We start from the raw sequence: 7,951 nt of genomic DNA, 5'->3' as shown, positions 1-7,951 counted from the left end.
TTTTGAATTGTTGTGTTATGAAAATACTCGAGATTCATTGATTTACAGGTCACTTAATGAAAATATGACTGCAGGTCTTTTTTATAAGTAGCAATGAAAAAGTAAAAACAACAAAGTCAGCTGCATGAGCTCAACTCAATAGTTCTACTTCTTCATGTGACATGTAGCCATTAGGTGTAACTGGACAGGCTCCATAAAAGTGACTGAAAGGTGCTTTACTCTGTTTGCTTTGTTGTGTAGACCCATATGTGGTAAAGGCAAAGATCAATACCCTGCTGCTGATTCATCATTCACCCTTAGTCCATACTGTCTTTGGTCAAACTAACTGGCCCCATTTGACCATTATATTGTCATGTGTTATGAGAAACACGAGGGGTGCTTGGCAACAAATGTTTGGCAGGATGTTTGAAGAATGACCCACATAGGCCATGGTCTGCTGCACACAGAAAACAGCCATTAGAACTGACAAGCGGCACCCATCTTGCTCATTAAGCGTTGAGCCTCTGAACTGCAGCTCAAGTAATAACACTGAAGTCATAACACTGAAGTTTGTAAGTCAGCCAAACTTTATTTTTTTCATTTAGTAAGTAATGTTCCATAAATATGTCAGTTGCAGTGATTAAACGAGCACCATGACTGGTCCAGAAATATATGGAGTTTGTTTATTCGTATTTGCTAATCTATCAGCAGATTTTTTCTTCCTATAGTGCACTAAAAAGAGATTTTAGTCAAACTTCACGGTCAGTCAGTGCTCAGTTAGTAAGCAGAGGGGTAGTGAGAAGTATTACAGAGTTTAGAGCACTTAAGGTAGTCTTGTTTTCATCACTTTCAGGTGCACGTTTGCAGTAGGTGTAAGATTTGTGTAGTTTATTCTGGGGAAGAAGAAGACAATGATGCAGAGAGCTAGTTCAGGCGTGTAGGGCAGGTGGTGAGCAATGATCCTGCCATTTCAATGGGGTGCCTTTTCAATAACAAGCAACTGTTTAGGTTGTTTCTCCCCTCATGCACTTAAGGATGTTTCAGCAAATGCAGAGTAAAGTCTAACTCTTGGGGTACATAGCCCAAAAGAAATATAGCACTGTGTAGAAGTCTTGAGCCATCCCTTATTTCTTTATATTTTGTCAGAATTAGTTCTGCAGACATGGCACTGTACAAGTGGTGTCTGGAAAATAACCTGTCTCTCAACATCAGCAAAACTAGAGAAATGATAGTGGACTACCGGAAATGACCAGTCAGGGAACGCCAGCCCATCCACATAACCAGTGTCAAGATCGAAAGAGAAATTCCTTGGTGTCAACATCACCGAGGACTTCTCCTGGACCCTTCACACAGACACTGCTATCAGCTATCAGGAAAGCTCGCCAGCGACTCTACTTCCTGAGGAGGCTGAGGAAGTTTGGCATGAACACTAACATGACCTCAAATTTCTACAGGTGTGCAATTGAGAGCTTGCTGATGAGCTGCAATACAGTTTGGTATGGAAGCTGCTCTGCTAGCAGCCGCAAATCACCACAGAGGGTATTGAAGGCAGCAGAGCACATCACTGGCACGAGGCTTCCTGCCATTCAGGACATTTATCTCCAGCGATGCCTCCGTAAAGCACACAGCATCATCAAGGACCACAGCCACCCAGCACATCAGCTCTTCTCCTTGTTACCATCTGGCAGACGTTACAGGAGCCTGTCTGCTCGGACTACAAGACTCAAAAACAGTTTTTACCACCAAGCCATACGACACCTCAACCACAACACTTAAACACACACAACACACTCCACAGGATGCACTCAGAAGCTACCCTGCAGCTTCACAAGTACTCTGTACAATCTACACTGGTCACTCCACTTTATTGGTATTTATATTAAGAAAAAAAAAGTGCAATGCTGTACAAACTACAAAACGTAACTGTGCAATATCCCATTTGCCCCCCCCCTACTGTACCATTCTGCTGAGCGACTGTCTTCTGCTTGTCAAATACATTTCATTGCAGTGTTGACCCTGTGCTAACTTGCATATGACAAATAAAACTGAAGACTGAAAACTACAGACATCTTAAAAGACATCAAAAGCTCTTCTTCAGCTGTGGGCTGCCATCATAATCATTTCTATGGTTAATGAAAATGATTTGAACTCAAATTTTCATTCATAAGTCTATAAGATCTGATGCCACTGATTTTTAGTCTATTTCTTATGTTCCCTGTAGATTAATCAACTGAAGGGCCACATGCATCTCTCAGACTTGTTTTTTTTTTCCTATTTCTTAAAGATTTAGCTTTCAGGTCCTGTTCATCTGCTATATATAGTTTTTTTAAGCCTACCACTTGTTCTTAAGTCCTCTGCTTGTCCAGTTCCCTCTAATGTTTTAAGGGTTGCTGCGCATCATGCCAACATATGCCCAGTTTTCAGTTAATAGGTCTTTGGGAATCACTTTGTTGAGATAAAAATGCTACTTTATTTCAGTCAAACTGTGTTACCTTTGGCAATTTTTAGTATTTTTAACAAAAAAAACAAATTAGTAACAAAATGCCTAAAGATACAATTTCAGGTTGGTTGGTTGCTAAGCTGCCTGTCATGTGTAGTTACAACATTGATCCATCTCTTGAGTTAGGTGTCTTTGTTATGCTTGAATGAATCAGAGGTGAATGTTAAGTGACTTCATAAACAACAACAAAAAAACACTCAGGTAAATGGACTGGACTAAAAATCACTGGTAGAACAATTCTTCATTAGGTACTGGCACTGCATCGGTGGAAAGGAGGCAGATTTTAAGTCACTTTGACTCTGTTTTCTGAGACTGATTATGCTAACTTAAGTCCTGAACTAAAAACATTTTTCGATTTAGATACTCATTCAATTTTTATCTTAGCACAGGCCGGGGCTTAATTCATGTCTGTTTATATTGGTTTCTCCTTGAATTTGTTGGCTTCAAATTCAATGACTCTTTGTCTGAACTATAATACTTAATTTATACCACTGCCATTGTCGTGCTTGTGAACAGCAGCAGACTCCAAAAGTGACATCATTACTGCTGGCACATGAGATGCTTTGGTGGTGTTTCAGCTGGCTGCAGCCCTCCCAATTTTTGTAACCTGGTGTGTGCAGTGCTGCTGGCACAACAAATGAGCTGGAGGCACAAGTCTGTGAGCCTCCAGAGGCATCACTACAATCCATCAATGCAGCAGCATAGGGATTCCCAGATGGCACAGAAGTTGTGCAGGGAAATAGCCACAATAAATGGAAAAGATGAGATTTTCTGCAGAAAGCTTGAGTTTATGAGGCTACTTCCTACAACTCTACTTCATCATCAGTTGGTGTTCTGGCAGTGCTTTTTTTCAGCAGTAATATTTCTCGGTTGATTGCAGAGCGCTGCACATGCCGAAAGTGTTAAGTGTGAAAGGTTATGATGCTGCGTGGACGTCACAAGTTGCACATGCAGTCACCATCCATCCATGAAAACAATTTAAAGTGTTTAGAGGTCAGCTGTCCCATTTTTTACCTGCATAGATCATGTTTCTAACATAAAATAACTGCTTTCTTTTAAACAAAAAAATGATATGAGCTGTAAATCACTAAGTCATGCCTAAAACCTAAACACAAAGTAAAACACGAACACTAAAACCTCATTCAAATCAGATACTATACCACTTGCATCTGTTCAGCAGCAAAGTGGTAGATCATATGCAAACGCTGGAAGTGACGGTAGCACTCTACATCCTGTCCAGAACTGTGGCTGTTATAATGGTAAGTGCTTTGCGAAACAAATCACATTTTCCGAGAGACTCCAGCACAGCATAAACAAGAAGGCACTTGTTTTGTATGTTAGTGGTGTAGACATCTGCCAGATGGTGGTTTGGCTTTATATACTTTGATTCACATGCAAATGACAAATCCAAGCCTTCCACAAGTAAGAAAAAGAGAATGACCCATGAACAGTGTTGGGTAAGTTACTTTAAAATAGTAACTTAGTTACATTACTAGTTACTTCTCTCAAAAGTAACTCAGTTACTTCAAGTTACTCGTTACTTTCAAAGTAACTAGTTACTAGGGAAAGTAACTTTGGTTTTACTCAGAATTTTCTTGTTAATGTGTTGCTTCCATAACTTTGCCAGTCTTCTAGCTTGCTTACTTGCCACAAGTGCACTGTGCCACCTACCAATAGAAAGGAAAAGATAATGTGCATATTTCCACGAGAGAAATCCCACGCCTGGACCGTCGTTGACTGCTGCCATGATTCTAGCCTACGTCACAGCGTCATGTGCGCCTTTTACATCCAACACAAAAACTGCTGTCGTGGTGCTTTGATTGTACTCAGAACTCGGAAATTCTGCCTTCTGAATAGGAAGATGTAGGTAACACCAGACTGCAGATGAGCTGCATACAGAGCTGGACTGGGACAAAAAAATCGTCCTGGGCATTTTGACTAGAGACTGGCCCACCATTATAGGAAAAATCATAAAGCCTTTGAATGAAAACAAACACTGTTGTGACAGTAATGTGCACTGTTTTGATGGTATATATGCATCAATCTATCAATCGTTTGTTGTAAGATTCAGATAATTATTTTTTAAAAGCTAGACATTTTAAATGAGAATAAGAAAGAAAAGTATTTCTTTGTGCCCCCCTTTCCCTGTTAATGCCCTACCTGGCCCCCCTGGCAACACTTTGCTAGATCCGCCCCTGCACAGTTACCAGCTGTCAGCTACCTAAAAAAGGATCCTGGGGTTATTTGTCTCTCAGAAACAGTTCATAACTTCCCTTCAACTCATTCATGTCACCTAAAAGGTAAACCTGTTTCTCCATCCTGTTCAGCTCTGATGATCCAGTAAGGACATCTCCTGGTTTCATCTTCATGTTTCCCTCTCACCAGATAACCAAACCATATCATGACCAGCAGCTTTTTTGCAGCTGTGGCTCCAGCAAACATCAGCTGATACTAGAAATTAATATTAAATAAATTCTAACGATAGCTGATCAAGCTTAAACGTGCTGCTGTTGTTTAGCGCAACATCCGCTGGTTTCCTCTTTCGGCGCAAAGTGAGCGATAAACAAACAAGAGAGCCAATCAGCTGATCATTGATCAGTTTCATGATTGAAGTAGAAACGGGAGAGGGAGGGGGAGAGAATGAGAGGCAGCTGTGCAGCGTAAACACAGAATAACTCCAGCGTTGTGCCTTTTTCATTGTAGCTGAAGTCCGGGACAAACTGTTCCTTTTCACCTCAATAAGAAACGCGTAATATTTTCTCTGAATACCAGACGGGACAGTTGGCAACTCTAATAACTTATGAACAAAATAAAGTTCAACATCATTAACTTCATAGCACCACCCAGCTGTATAGAAACTCCGTCATGCTAGCTAGCACGCAGTACGGAAAAGGTCAGAATAACGAAAATAAACTCCACCTAAACTTGGTTTATATCTGACCCAGAGAGACTGCAGGTCATAACTTCTTACCTGAAGTTCAGTTCACACTTGGACCGGCGGCCGCCTCGGGTCTCTTTTCCTTCTGCGTCCCTTTTCCTTCATCCACCTGCTGGCCTCCACCACTTGCTAATGTTACTGAATCTGTGGAAGCTCCGCGATGCCACCACACGAAGTAACGAGTAACGACCCTATCTAAATCCCAGTAACGAGTAACGCGTTCCTAGTTTTGGCATAATAACTAGTTACCGTGCTCGTTACCACAATAATAACGTAGTTACTGTAACGCGTTACTTAATAACGCGTTAGTCCCAACACTGCCCATGAACATGTGAACTCACCGCGGGCATTTCAACTTGTCCACCATCAAGTGTTAATAATGTTTGTTCACTTACAAAGAAGATGCAAGAAATGTATTTTCAGTTTACCGATGAGAGACAGAATATCAACCAAAAATCCAGAAAAACATTATAGACGTTATAAATTGATTTGCAGTATGTTTTGTGTCATGGCCATGCAGGAAGACCCAAGACCATTCTTCAGTGTTCTGGCAGAGGGATGAAGGATCTCGTTCAAGATTTTATGGTACATGGCCCTGTACTTTGGCCCCTCAATGTGTTGAAGTTGTGATGTTCACTTAGCAGAAAAACTGCCACAATACCTCACGTCTCCACCTCCGTGCTTGACTGTGGGAATGGTGCTCTTTGGCTCTTCCTCCAAAGGGTCAGGTTGATTCCAAACAGCTGGATCTCAGTTTCATCTGACCACAACACCTTTCTCATGACCATCCTCACCCAATGAGGCAAGATTTTGAATGAAGCTCCAGACTGAAGGCGATTAATTTTATAATTCTTAAATTTCCAAATAACCACACCAGCAGCTGTTACCTTGTCAGCAAGATTATTGCTGATAATAGTGTTTTCTTTCCTTGGTTAAAAAATAAGCAATTCAAGTTGCTGCCATTAGCACTGTTGCCTCATAGCAAGAAGATCCTGGGTTTCAATCCAGTCTGGGGCTTTTGCACGCTGCCTCTCAGCCTATGATAGCTGGGATAGGTTCCAGTAACCTGCAAAAACCCAAAATTGGATAAGTGGAAGAAACTGGATGGTAGTCTTTGAATAATATCGTAATGATAATTTTACTGGATTAACAACTGCATGCTACACCCAATAAAAAACAAGTTCCTTCTGTTAAACCAGTTGACCTATCAAACATGCTAGAAAGGAAATTTGCTCTCTTCTGAGTCACTTTCATGTAACCTCCTAGAAAGGAGGTTACACCCCCCACTGTTCCACAAGAAGAGAATGGATTGGTTTGTTGGGGCCAATGTAGAAATTATGTAAGAAAGGCTGCATTTAACAGGATCGCTAGGTTCAAATGTCACTGCCACAAAGGTACAATGGTGAAGGTGGAGGGGGTCAGGTAGGCAAGAAGATAATGGCCAACAGCTGTGAATGAGGGTAGGAGGAGGAGGAGGGAGGCAGGTGGGAAATGAAAGGGGCAGAGCAATGGGGATGTTAATGTGGGAAAGAGGTTTGATACCTCTCAAGGAGTGAAAAGTATTCCTCCTGCTGCTAAAGGTTATCAGGTTGCAGTTTCAGAGAGGCCTGGTAAAGACAACGCAGAAATGAGCAATCTTGTATCAGTGTGTCACAAACAATACTTAAATACATGTATGATTAAATCACTCGCCACATAGCTCTGTGGATGTCAGTCACTTTCTAGTTAGCGTGGTAAACACTGTAATACCAGCGATGCAGCATTATCATGTTAGCATTTGTATGAAATTGGTCACATGGCTAAACTGTGGAGATTCACACCCACAGGTAATACTACTGTTGCCTGGTAACACAGATATTTTGCTGTGAGGCAGCAGCGCTAACTAGCCAATAATAAGGCCACCGTCTCCTGATCCAGTGTAAAAGGAAATGCAATTAACTAAGCTGACTGTGCAAAAACAGGCTCAAGCACAAACACTACTAGTAGTACTACTACTTCTCCAACACATTTCACTCCCACTGTAAACGCTTCCATGTAAGAAGCAGTTATGATGCAAGATTGTTTTGTAGCATGCTGAATAATTGAGATCATATCCAACCAGTCTGTCACAGAAAAACATGCGCGGCATCTGAAGCTTTAGATTTACTCTAATCACAGCAACAACAAGATTACATGGCCTGTGTAGTTACATAAACATGAAAAAACAAGATATAATCCAGGCCATCTCACCAGCTTTCAGTCTTTTTTTTTTCTAACTGTATATGAAACAAAAGGGCATGTCACACTAACGTTTATGCTGGATCACCCACTCAGCATTTCTCGTGGTTTCAGAAATATTACCATTCATATGCCGAGCCTCTGCTCACACCTTGAAAACTGTGCTTATACACTCCCTACTTCACCAAAGGCAATATACAGCAAATGCTCATTAGTGATCTAATAGCTACAGGGTTTTCCTTTCCAGAAAATGATTAATAATCTACAGCATCAAGACCTGCACTCATAATAATCATGCATTTATTGAAACTAATAAC

Source organism: Mchenga conophoros, linkage group LG1, assembly GCF_057382185.1.
Source record: "Mchenga conophoros isolate Kocher_MC1m ecotype Shallow Benthic linkage group LG1, M_conophoros_male_GT1.1, whole genome shotgun sequence".
NCBI lineage: Eukaryota > Metazoa > Chordata > Actinopteri > Cichliformes > Cichlidae > Mchenga > Mchenga conophoros.
Note: the sequence above shows the minus strand (reverse complement) of the source record.